General features: G+C 36.8%; 1 protein-coding gene across 3 annotated transcripts in view; it reads left to right on the forward strand.

Annotated features, from left to right (window-relative positions):
* Positions 1-630: 630 nt before the first annotated feature.
* Positions 631-14,067, forward strand: part of KIFC1 (kinesin family member C1) — a gene marked incomplete in the record, with an annotated part of 1,304,428 nt that continues 1,290,991 nt past the window's right edge. For all 3 annotated transcript variants that reach the window (XM_044083556.1, XM_044083558.1, XM_044083557.1), the window contains 1 exon segment: positions 631-1,268.

Genomic DNA, 14,067 nt, shown 5'->3' on the forward strand with positions numbered 1-14,067 from the left:
AAACACTGGAAAGACAGTTGTGAAGCACTTACACTTTAGCTACACATCAATAAACGAGTTAGTCAAGCCATTATGTACTACTCGCTATACACACAAAAGTACAGATGACAACCATTGCGTTACTTTAGCAGTTTAATGCATAACACAAGAAGAAAGCATAATACCCAGATGTAAGTAAAAATGAATAAAACAGACTGCATTCACCCGTATGTTACACAGTAAACGTGAAAAAAAGCAGACTGCATTTACCCATACCATATGTTAACATTTCACTAACCTTAATAAATCACTTGCCAGTTATTTTACATTACATTGATAAAAATTCCTATTATTATAAGAAATAGTTCTGCCGCAAGGAAAAATTACATTCTTTAATTCTGAATGCCGTGTTTTACAGCTCCGATTACTACACTAGAATTTCAGCTGCTCTGGAATGTAATGTACGCATGATGTCATGGGCAATTCTGCATTCCGTGTCAATCATGGCATGTTTGCATATGGAAACTCTGGCTTGTGTCGGTAAATCACACAGGCCACGCCCACTCACGCGTGTTTCTTAAGTATAATATAACCGTAGTTTGCCCTTTTCTTCAAGGTATCTCACAGTTGGTATATTTAATTTGCGGGGGGGGGGGGGTGATTGCAGTCTCTTCCGTACCACGTCAACTGCGAGGTACTTTTCTAATACAATGCCTTCATAATAATCATAAAAAGCAAGTTTGATTTACGTTCACAAGCGATTTCCCTTAAATCTGCCCGTCAAGAAATTACAGAATCAAACGACTTCATCAGCACACTTACAAACTTCTGCAAGAGACCAAACGTATAGAGCGCTCAGGGACATACTTCCTGCGAGGTACTACACTGAGTCCACTTCACATTAAAAAGTTAATAGAACTACATCTGTTCCATCAACGTACATTTTTGAACGATAAGTACGAAACTCAAAAGTCGGGTATTACTGGCTGCTTATAATCCGCAGTAATTTACCAGAAAAAAAAAATCATTTATTTAATATGAAACGGAAAAATAATAAGAAACAAAAATTAATCTATCCAGATAGATGACGATTGCAAGTTCTGCCTTTTCAACATGGCGATACCGTACGGGCAGAGAGGGCGTTATGACGTTTAAACCTATAGGACGCGTCAGTACGCGTTTCAAAATTTGAACTGGCAAGCGGGAGTGGTAGAGTACTGTAAATATCAACAATTTAGAAGATATATAGGTATCGTCACGTTGTAAACGGCAATTTGTAAACTGCAACAGTAAGTAATCCTTGGAAATATGAGTTTAGTGTAGCAACTTAAATACAGCTGTTTTCAGAACAAGAGTAGAAAAGCACTGAAAGATAGTTTACACAATAAATGTATGCCTGCTTGTTGTATACTTTTGCTGATTACTAAATCTCTGGTTAAGTACACCTCTGTTGGACTCTACCGAGAGGTAAATATGAAAAGTGGTTGTTTTCTAATCGGTGTATTGGTCAACTTTCTGACGTGAGGCATCTCACAAGTGTCGTTTTACTGCAGTGTTAATAACCAACACGGGAACTCTCTTGTGAAACCAAATACTCAGAATCCTATTCTTATCTGAATGACTGTTAACTTATTTATTTTTATTTATTTACTTAACATTTGTTGACCGGGAAAGTCCGACTAGGTTCCACAGAGCCTGTTTTCAGCGGAGGCCCGATACAACTTTAAAGAAAAAAACATGGCAAAAGATCTAGGGTAAATGCTAACAATATGCGGGTGACATATTTGTAAATTATGTGTTGGTCTACTTTACTGTCTGCAAGATTCCATGTGATCATGTAGATATTTTCTTTAAATAGCTGGATGGTGATATTTAGGTAAAATATGTATGTTTCGGAAGCTTATTAGAAATGCTTCACCATGAGTGTTATCTATTTGTGAATTTATCTTTTTTTGAGGTGCAGCTTTAAAGTTCAGGGAGACATTGCCTGTATTAATTGACGTTTCTATATTGATATTATGTTTTCATCAACCAGTGCTCATCTCAATATACACGTGAACAATGATCTCTGCTACACACATGCTTTGTCAATACTTGATATTGCTTTCTCAAATTTTTAACTTTCATTCCTGTATTTTTTTTTTTTTTTTTGCTTCCTCTTCTACTCTGGGGGTATGAAAAGTTATGAGAAGACAATCTTGTGTTACCCTAAGCTTGTCCAGTGAATTCCACCTAACTGCACAAATACTTTCTCATTTTTTTATATCACTTACTATACTTTCTCTGTACTGTTGTCCGCATGCATGTATGATTTGGCAAAATTGTACGCCGAATGCCCTTCCTGATGCAACCCTCCCCATTTATCCGGGCTTGGGACCGCCACAAAGAAATGCACTGGCTTGTGCATCCCCAGTGGTTTGTTTGCTCTGAGAGTGTTAATGAAGTACAGAGAAGGTCAGAAGGAGTTTCACTGTGTCTTTGTGGGCGAAGAGAAAGCATATGACAGGGTGCCTAGAGAGGAGTTGTGGTATTGTATGAGGAAGTCAGGAGTGTCGGAGAAGTATTTTAGAGTGGTACAGGATATGTCTGAGGGTAGTGTGACAGAGGAGAGGTCTGCGGTGGGAGTGATGGATGTGTTTAAGGTGGAGGTGGGATTGCATCAAGGAGGAGGTGGGATTGCATCAAGGATCAGCTCTGAGCCCTTTCTTATTTGCAGTGTTGATGGACAGATTGACAGACGAGATGAGACAGGAGTCCCTGTGGACTATGATGTTTGCATGTGACATTGATTTGTAGTGAGAGTAGGGAACAGGTAGAGGAGACCCTGGAGAGGTGGAGATATGCTCTAGAGGGAAGAGGAATGAAGGTCAGCAGGATTAACGCAGAATATATGTGTGTGTGAGTGAGAGGGAGGATAGAGGAATGGTGAGGATGCAGGGAGTAGAGGTGGCGAAGGTGGATGAGTTTAAATACTTGGGATCAACAGTTCAGAGTAAGGGTGAGTGTGGAAGATAAGTGAAGAAGAGAGTACAGGCAGGATGGAGTGGGTGGAGAAGAGTGTTAGGAGTGATTTGTGACAGACTAGTACCAGGAAGAGTGAAAGGGAAGGTCTACAAGAGGGTAGTGAGACCAGCTATGTGTTATGGGTTGGAGATAGTGACATTGACAAAAAGGCAGGAGTCAGAGCTGGATGTGGCAGAGTTAAAGATGTTAAGATTTGAACTGGGTGTGATGAGGGTGGACAGGATTAGGAATAAGTATATTACAGGGTCAGCCCTGGTTGGAAGGTTTGGAAGGTTTGGAGACAAAGCCAGAGCGGCAAGATTATGTTGGTTTGGACATATGCTGAGGAGGGATGGAGAGTATATTGGGGAAAAAGATGCTAAGGGTGACGCTGTCCGGTAACAGGGCAAGAGGAAGGCCTAAGATAAGGTTTATGGATGTGGTGAGAGAGGACACCATTGGTGTGACAGAGCAAGATGCAGAGGACAAGAAGAAATGGAAACTGATGATCTGCTGTGGCGACCCCTAATGGGAGCAGCCGAAAGAAGACAACGGCTTACTATACTTTCTCTAAGCATCGAGACTGTACCTTAGCCTTACCCCTTCCGCTTTCTTAACATATCTGCTTATATTGCTTGAATGTGTATTGTACAGTTGCTATTATGTAATATATAAATAAAAACAGTAATAATTTTGTCTATTTACATTGTATGTTATGCTGTACAGCATTTATTTATATTGTATGCTGCGCCATGTTTATATTTGGGAGTTTTTCTCTCTCTGACTTAGCGTGATTAGGCAAGGTGTCCCTTTTCAGCAATCGCTGTTAAAAGGAAATAAATAAAATGCATAATTTTTAGTTGCTGTTGTGATTTTCTTTTTTAAATAAATAAGCTACACATTGGTTTAGTCATGTGTGTGCAATTTTTGATTATTTATTTTTTTATTTATTAACTGGGTTGGTCCAACTGGGCTTGTGTCCCATTTTCAGTGGAGACCCGAGTTGAAAAGCTCCATACAACGATAGTTTACAGATAATCAAATATTTGATTCAAAAGTATGATAAGTATCGGTTATATATAAGTCAGAAACACAAAAAGCAGAAAATGCAAGCACATATATTTTACAGTGTAACAGTATATTTACAATATGTACAACTCTAAATTTAGTCCTTTAGTATTGCTTTTAGAGTTTAAGTATCCACAGTAGAGGAGTACTTAGCTGTAAGGGGAGGAACATAAAAGGTAAAAATAGTAGGGGTGAGGTGAGCTTAAGTTGGGGCTTGACAAGGACAAATCTTGGAGTTAAGAAGATTAAGTTTTAGCTTTTCTTTAAAGTGGGATGGGAGAATGATGGAACAAATGTTTTATTCTTGATTATTCCTTGGGTTTTAAGTTGCAAATATTTTGACAACACATGCTAATTCAGTTTTGTGCCTGGATCATAGACAAGGAGCTTCAGCAGGCCCTTTGGTCCTTACTTCCTCTTTAAATTCTTTGGGGGAGTGAAACTGTTATTTGGGACATGGTGAAGCAGGTTGGAAGCTTATCTGATGGCTGGTAACAAATGTTGGATGAGTAGCACTAGCATAGTTTATGTATTATAAGGTTGCTGTTATCTCTCTGAGCAGAGTGCACTGGAAGGGCTGTATGTGTAATAATAGTTCTTAAAGGCAGCTTAGGAAGAAAAAATAATTAGTCTGGTTGAAAGCATGAAGTATAGAAATGCTGACAATGTGCCTGTTGTCTTCAGTGCTCTGACATGAATGCTACCCTTTAAATGTAGAGTTTACTGTTTTGTTTTTACTCACCTGCAAAAAGCTATCTATTTTTCTTTCTAAGAAAACTGTGACTGCTGACACGGAGGTACTGATTTTACACATTTGGTAGTGAATTGCTCTAGTCCACAGTGGAAATCGACCATTTGAGGCAGAGGCAATGTTATCTCCAAACCATAAAGATGCAGTTCTCGTGTTTCCAAGTTAGTCTCTAGACTCCAGCTCTGCTCTTGTGTAAACCATAAGGCACTTGAATCATGTTACTAATTGGAGTTTGGTAGTACCCATACTTGCACCCCTTTTTTTCCAGGGGAGGAACAGATTAATCAATCCAACAGTGAATTTGTGCATACCCATCCAATTATTTGGATTCTGCTTAAATGATGGTGTATCACACTGCCTAACCCTCAGGGGGCAGTCTGTTCCAGATGTAGGGAAAGTACAGTATGATAAAACTCGCTCCATTTTTTTTTCTTTTATATGCTGGGCGAGATATTTGGTGCATTAGACTTATGAAGATAAAGAAGATCCAAGATAGCTGGATCCCCTAATGGCTCTGTAGGCAAGGCATAGATATCCTCTCAAGAGTCATAAAAGATTGAGAACAGAGATGGGACTATTCATTTAGTCTTACACCAACATTGACTATGCATCACTGACTGTGTGAGTGTTAACGCACTGAAATGTTAATAAATTGCTTCTTTTAATCAAAATATCAATCCCAAAGATTGATTCCCAAAAGAACAAAAATACAAGTTAAAATATATGCTGTGGAGGGGGCAACTGCCACTGCTAATTATGTATAGCAACTCTGATCAGATTACAGTACTGTGCGACTCTGAGCAGGTCATATAACCGAACATTACTTTTTCGTCTCTTAAAAAGTATATTTGCGCCTATTGAGCTTACCTGATTGATCATTTGATTTATTGACATTTGATCACCAGGAAAGTTCAACTGGGTAGGTGTCTATTTTCAGTGGAGGCCCTGGCAGAGAGGTTCTGAATTATTTCAAACATTTTAAGAACAATTTTACAGTCTTCAAAAATATCTACATTTTATATTGTACCATATTTTAGATCCAATGTGAAAACTAGTTAAGAAAAGATGCAGCTTGTATGACAATGATTTAATATCAAGAGAAATTAAAGGTAAGTTAGTATAACACTAACAGGAATTACAACATGAAATGGGGGGGTGTGGCACATGTAAAGACTAGAGAGTAAGGAAGTGACTTGAAGGGAAAATAAGGAGGTATGAATAGGGACTTGTTCATAATTAGGGATATAGTCTATTTTGGGGCTGAGCAAGAGCAGAGACAGATTTTGGCTAGGAATGGCTTTAAAGGATCGGAAGGAGGCTATTGACCTGATGGTTACAAGTAAGGAGTGCCAAGCCTTGGCAATATGCTAGGAGTACAGACTTTGCCCTGCAGATTTAATAGATTTGCAGACAGAGAGGAGTTTTTGGTCACTGGAGCATAATGACTGACTGGGAACATAGTTGTGTATCATGGTATTTAGTGCTGGACAAGGAGGTGGTTCAGTAATTTTTTAAGTAGTAAGAAGCTGTATTGGTTGATGGATAGTTTAACAAATTTAGGCTTTTTAGTGTTATGGAGTGGTGGGTTCCGAAAGGGTATTTCCTGTCAATTTAACCAGTTAACATTGTTCAAGTTTTTTTTTTTTTTTTTTGTGAAGCTTGGAGGTTAGTAAGGATGAGAGTGCCTTAAAGTAGTAATGGGGGAGGTAAGTATTGGCAAATGTACTTGTGATGGTGAGAGAATTTTTGGCTCTGTAAAGCATATTAAGTTTTTTTTTTTTTTAACAAAGTTATGTTTCAGTAGTTGTTGAACCTTCCAGAGTAGTTTTTTGGATGTGTGTATAAGTGTGGAGTTATCTCTATATTGTATTAGTGAGGCCTGATGTGTGGAGGGTATTATTGAGAATGCTGAAGAGGAATAAGCCAAGGACAGAGCCTTGTGACACACACTGGTAATGACTTGGAGGTATGGAGAGGAGGAATGCCGACTGACTTGATACCTGTTGGACAGGTAGATTTTGGGCTGAGTACCTATTTGGACATTTGAAGTAGAAGTTTGCTATGACAAGCTGTGTCAAAGGCTTTAGACAGTCACAGGAAGAAGACTTACTGTTATCACTAGCTTTGAACAGTATCTCTGAAGGTTAGAAGTACAATGTAAGTATTGTAGGGGGGATGGAAGCTGAATTGTGTGGAGGGATAGGAGTTCTTCCTGCAGGAGATAGTTTTTAAGTATTTTGGAGGGGGATACGATTGCTATAGGTCTAAAGGTAGAAATGTCTGTTGACCCTCTTTCTTTTGTGTAGAGGGATGATGTGTGACTTGTTCCTTCTGTTTGGAAAAGAAAAGTCTGATTTCCTGGATTGACCCATTTATAAGGATTGAGTTAGGATAGCATTCTCAATAGGCTGCCTTTTAGGACACATCATAGCATTAATCTAAATCAGCTTGGGTGGCTTGAACTGCCCAGCCTAATCCAGTATAACCAACTGATTATGGCCTATAAAATCCTCTCTAATCCGGACAATGCTCCTGCACTTAAAAATATTATCACTCCCCTATAACAATCCTAGACCACTTCGATCCTCTAACAAACTACTAATTCAGACTAGCAAAATTAATAAAACAGCTGGTGATTCTCAATTTGCAAACTCTGTAAGTAGATCCTGGAACTCTCTTCCAGCTGATATTACCTTACTTTCCACCTTAGGTCAATTTAAAACTAGACTCAAACAACATTTGTCACTTAACTGGCTATGTCAATGTATCAAGCCTGGCTAACTCTTTCTAGAATGTGTAAAAAATCTGCTAACCAGTTTACTGTGTAATTTTAATTTAATCCTGATTTGTGCTCAGGATTAACTGTAACCTGTGGAACTTGTTTAACTTGCTTACTTATGCAATCTCTGTAAATAGTCTGTTTGTAATATGTAATGCTGGTATTATGTAATGCTGTATCTGCTTACCCTTGGAGCTTTTCTCCCCGGGCCTCCGCTGAAAATGGACATGCATCCAGTCAGACTGTCCCGGTCAACAAATGTAAAATAAAATAAATAAATAAAATAAATGTTATTGGTTGCTATTTTAAGATAATCACTTGGAAGGCTATAAGCTGAAATAGAGCACACAGTTTGTATTTAAGTAGTTTTATATAGGATATGGGTACAGGTTTGAAGATGAAAGTGGATGTGGTGATATATGGTTGTTGGGCAGGGTTGGATTTGGATGTTGGGGAATCCTTGGTTAGGGATGCTATAGTATCCATGAAATTAAAAGTTCATTTCTATTGCAGTTTCAGGTGGTGAGTTACTGAGAGAGACGTTAAAGATGAATTTTTGGCTGGGATGTAAGATTTCTTTAATGGCTCACCAGTATTTTTTAGGTTTGTGTTTCACTATTCTGAAGGTTGTTGTACTACAGTTTTTTTTTCTTTATTTGCTTTTTAATCCTTTTACAGAGCATTCTGAAGTTTTCAAGAAATTGTGATTTTATATTTTTGCCACTTTCTCTATGCTTTTTCTCTATCCTGCATTTAATATTCTTTATTTGGATAGGCAAATTGCATTATTTGTTCTTAGTTTCCTCCTCCTAGGGAGTGCAAGGTATATTTAGTATATTTAGGAAAGTTATATTAAATTCCTTTACAGCATCGTCTAAGGGGAGGGTTGAATAAAATAAAACTTGAAGCATGAATGTGGACACAGCTCGTACTCCATAAATACTGTGTCATAGTAGTATGTAGTAGTGACCCTGGAATCCCATATTTTGTAGCACCTCCTGTTTGGCTTTCCTGGATATTTGTTTACAAAGTAGGTAGGCAGTGGGGGCAGGTTATCTTCCCCGTTTCACCTCTCCAAGGACAGAGTTAACCCATAGTTCATAGTCAGGAAAGAACTGACATCTGAATCAGATGCTGGATTGTTGGACTTTGGTTTCCTTTCTAACACCTTGGTGTAAGCTTTCTGTGAAAGGCTAAAGAGGTTAATCCTTTTATAATTACAATACACCTTGGTGTTTTATTTATTTTTTTAACATAGTGTCTCTACTCCCAGATAACCATTTGTAATGTAAGTTCCACACACCATTTAAACATTTTATATTAACTGTGTGTTTTCATTATCTTCATTATTTTCTAAGAAGCGTTATCCCCATTGCAGTCTTGCCATAGTGGAGCTGTTTAATCACTGCAGTGATTTTTCATCTACAGAGATGAATCCATTTCCACTATACATTTGGCGTTACTTGTGACATTCTATTCCTCCTTGTTGAGAAAAGCATGGGCAATATCCTACCCCACCCTTTTAAGTTGTCATTTGGCTTGTCAGATCTTCTTCAAAGTTATGAAGAATTCCTTTTCCATGGCCTTGCCAAAATTCTCTGACTCCTGTGCTTTCATTTAAGAAACTACTGCAGTTTCTGCGTTTGTGGTTTATCAGATCCAGAGATTCTCCCTGCAAGCATTGTATGCAGTGCTGCTTTGTTTAATCTTATGGCTTCTCACATTGTTTGGTGTTCATCAACAGGTCCTGGGGTTACTTTTGGCCCTGAGCCTTACTGCCACTTACTGCAGTCTTGAATTGGGTCTATTCAGGCTCATTGTCTATGTCCTCTGGTATATGGGGAAGCTTTTCATGGAGGTGGGAGTTGAGCTCATACTATCCAACAAGATGTTCTTGGGGCACCTTAGCTTCATGTTTGGGTATCCCAGATTTGTCAGTATGCCTCCCTAGATGTCGGAGTCATCCATTCCACTGGGTGGTGATTATTTGACAATGCAGTACTTCTCATGCCCATAATATCTGTATCATAAAGACTTAGTTTGACACAAGTACAAACTACACGATTTGTCATTGACCTTTGGCATCCTTGTGTCCATATCGGTGGGCACTCTGTGACTGAAACTGAAGTACAAACCATTGGTTTCATGTAGGCAAACTTTTGTCTGTGCGCACAATATAAATATATATATATATATATATATATATATGGGTTTCATTCATTAGATCGAATGGTCAGAATGTCAAATCGAAATTGCAGAATTTTGTTGGTATGTATAAGTAGCTGGGAACTGGGGTGCACTGAGCTTCCCTTACATAAAATATTTAAATGTTTTTGTGTTTTATGGTATTTGTCGGTACTTTTCCATTATCTGGGCAACAGTTCGAATGAACGCTTGGATCTTAGCATGAGCTCGCAATGCTCGCACAGCTGCTGCTGATGTGGGCATCACACACACTTATTTTCCTGTCAGATTAAGACTTGTTTTTATGTCAAGTTCAAAGTTTGACCTTTCTTGTGGAAGGATACGATTGAGCAAACAACTGCAGCAGAACATTTCTGAAAATGTATTCCCTTTGGCAACACAGATATATTTGGACACACAATGTATATGCCAGTAATCGGGCATGCAATCCTTTGTTATATAAACAAAATACTGCAAGTTTGATGTGACAGTGTAAGTTTTATTAAAGGGATTGGCTATCGACACACCATGCAGTGCTAAAAATGTGTTTTAGAAGATATATACCAGATCATGTACTTTTATTATATTCCAAAGCTGAAACAGTGTTTGCACCCGTCTAGACGCTCTCAGGGAAAAATGCAGTGAAATGTAAGAACTGTAAGACGGTGTTGCTAAGCATTACATTTAGGTATCCCCCCCCCCCCAATCTCCCATTTCAGATGCGCGTCTGCTTTGTTTGAAACAGTCTAGTGTAGAGTTGCCTAATCGGCTGCCAGGATAGGAGGAAATAAAAAGAAGATAGTCACAAAAAAAAAAAAAAAAGCCGTCAGCTAGTCTGAACAGAAGCAAGGTAACCATATAGACATCCTCTGAAATGATAGGAATACATTCCTGTAGTTAATATCGTCTGTCAAACTTTTGGTTTTATACCGTTCTACACCTTCCTGCAAGAATGTGCATACCTGCTATATAAACAGCTCTATAGCGCTCTTATCTCAATTTTTGTTGTCAAACGTGTACTTTTGCAGTGGACCCCATGCTTCCCTGGTGTCATTGTTAGTGTGTGCTTGCTATTCAGTTAACACTCACAAAAAAGTTCCTTCTCCATAATGCTCTTAAATGTCTGGAGTGCATTGCTTGAGCTATGGCACCAAAAGTTAAGAACACGGCATGGAAATGTACTTTTAATGTGCTCTGTTTTATAGACTCCTCAAGACCACCCGCTCTTTGTAAGTGGATTGAGTACTGCCTTTATTCAAAGTAAATGCATTGTGAAATGATTATTTTACAATCTCCTTTTGTCTCTCTCTAATCTGTGATCGACTACGCGTAAGTTGGTTAACCAAAGATCTCGGGTGATAGAGAAATGGGGGCCACTTCAGACAAGTGAGACTTGCCAACTAAATAAATGCACACCAAGTGCTTTTCCAGTTCCTTTAATTCAACATAAACTATACAAGAAAGTTGTTTAATAAAACAAACTTCTGAAATGATCTCTGCAAATGTAAAGTGTCTAGTACTGCTACTGTTGTTAGTTCTGTCAAACCAGACAAACACTGCAGCACATTAACGTCTGTTTCTTTCTCTTTCAAAACAACCGCTTCAGGGCTAACAGCTGTGCGATCACTGTGTGCACATGCTAGTGTGTTAGAACTGTTGTCCCGATAACAGAAAAGTACCTGTTTTTTGGGATTGATATTTTGTGATTAAAACATTTGAGTATTCAACCTTTTAATAGGAATCTATGTAAAACTGAAGTATACGTGTTGCAAAGAAATATGGCATTGACAAAGGTTATCAAAAGAAAACTGTTATTTTTGGGACTCTGCTATATTTCTAGAGTTTCTTTTGCAAAGTAACTCATCATTATTTGTTTCTTAAATTTTACTGCTAAAAGTTGCAGTTTGTAGGTAGGTGTGTTTTGCAAATGGTTTCGGTTGCAAATTTTCCACAATGTAATTGCTATAGTATAGTAGACCTTTTCACAGTACTTAACCAAATGTGTTTTAAAACATTTTATACTATTGGGTTTATTTTCATTTTAAAGGTAAATGGGCTGAGCCCTAGAAGTTCAATTCAACCCTAGCCTTGTTTGTTAGATGCTGGACAGGGTATATACAGTTATGTACAGAGAGGAGAGTTAACTTATTCGTTGAACTTTATGCATTATTGATGGAATTTGTAATTGACAATAGTAAAATAGGGAAGGGGGGACAACACCAACCATTTAGCAAAGTTAGAATTGAATTGGATATTTAAGACTGGGGCACATAGGGATCCTGGGATCAACAATTATATTTCACTGAAACCGATTATAAAACAGAGGTAATATATTTAGGCTATTTAATATGTAAGTTTAGAAACTTTGATTTATCTATACACATATTCTGCAAGTTTAGAAACTTTGATTTATCTATACACATATTCTGCCTAACATTTTGCCCTGATCCCTAGAATATATGAAATAATAGGGTTATTCATAGAACTATTCATTTATTTATAAAAATTAGTTTCATAGTGATTCATAGAGCAGATATTTCATTATCATATTTATTAACCTTTGTAGTGCCTAATACCTGTTTTGCATATCCCTCAATTTCGAGTTGTTTGTGCATGGATTCATCGTTCTTAGATATATACATATATATTCATCTTTATTTTTATGTTTATATTTTTATTCAGTTTATATTAATAAGGAACTCAGGATTTGTATGATGAAGTAATGTAATACATCAGAATTGATTCAGTGGTCACAATACTTTTAGTTTATATTCATATTTTATTTTATTCTTATATGAACCCATTATTCCTGGTGTCCACCAATGTATTTAAAGGGATATCGTTTATCTATGAGAACAGATATATAAAACTGGGTCCTAAGAATTGAATGTGATTAACATTTTTATCATATTTTATAATATATATTTACAATAATATTTTAGTGTACATTTTTATTGTATACAGTTAGAGTTTGCAAATAAGCTCAATATATATACACATGTTATGTTTTTTGGATGACCATTGTGGCATTGTAATTTGCATATTTTGACTAACATTAACTTAATGTATTTAAGTGTCCACATGTTATTTCATATTATTTCATATATACATATATTTTTTCTTTATTTATGATAAATCGTAAACTAGTTACACAACTTGATTATTATATATGGAATTTTCTCCAAGAATAACTTAGTATATTCACATGCATTGATGGTGGAGATATACTATTCATTAACGCAACTATTGTTATATATTTTTAATTGTATACATCTCAATTGTTATCATCAGGCTTTGTTTATACTTTATATTTGCGAATAATGATATCATATGCGCTTGTGCTTCATGTGTTTTGAGTACTTGTATTTAAAGTGGTGCAATACGCTAGTTAGCTCCATATAGGATGTTACACAAGTGATCAACTAGTTTTGAATACTTATATTTATTTCTTGATTACTTGTGCTTATTTTAAGATTCAGATGCTATGAGCAAACATTTGTTTATTTATATTTTACATGTTTTTTACAAGCTTTTTATATGTTTTGTCTTATATTATGCATTTCTATTTAGATCTAATGCGCATTGTTGTATTTTGTTTTTTGCGTGACGTCTTGACAGTCTCGCTATGGTATTTTTACTTAGCAGTATTACTTTAATTGAGTTAATACAAGTTATATTAGGTAGCATAGATCAGTATAGTTGCATATTTATGGATTATGCTCTTATGTGTGTCTTTGAACTTCATACTTTACAGTGCCCTTAGAGTTACACTTCTCTTCATGGAGAATTTTTATGCATTAATAATCAACATTCTACCTCTTGTCGTTTGCATTATCCAGGACGGGTTGCTGCGGAAACTGTTGAAAAGGAGAGTGAATGACTAGTTATATTTCTTTCTTCTTTTTAGATCAGTTTTAACAATAGCCATCAATAACAAGTGACCTTTATGGAATGTGCGTTTTTATTGATATTGAATTATGGCACCTAAGTTGAATGACTGCAACAAATCAATGTGTATCCATTATAGTTTTAGCTCTCTAGGTGAGATTGCAAGATACCAGAGCTCTGGTTGAGCTGAAGTATTAGGCTACACAATATTCTCTATAGGGACATTGTAAATTGTTAATTGATGAATTAATTACTATAATTGAATTAGGTTGCCTAAATTGATATGTGCTTTTTATTGGTCGACATCTAATATATAAGAAAAGTTGTATCTGTTTAATTAGATCTGATGAAGCGTGCATAGCGCACACGAAAGCGCTCATCTTTTTCTTGTTCTATGTGCTGTTTGGAATAAAAG

The sequence above is a fragment of the Protopterus annectens genome, chromosome 9.part0, assembly GCF_019279795.1.
Source record: "Protopterus annectens isolate FY-2018-M chromosome 9.part0, PAN1.0, whole genome shotgun sequence".
Lineage (NCBI taxonomy): Eukaryota > Metazoa > Chordata > Ceratodontiformes > Protopteridae > Protopterus > Protopterus annectens.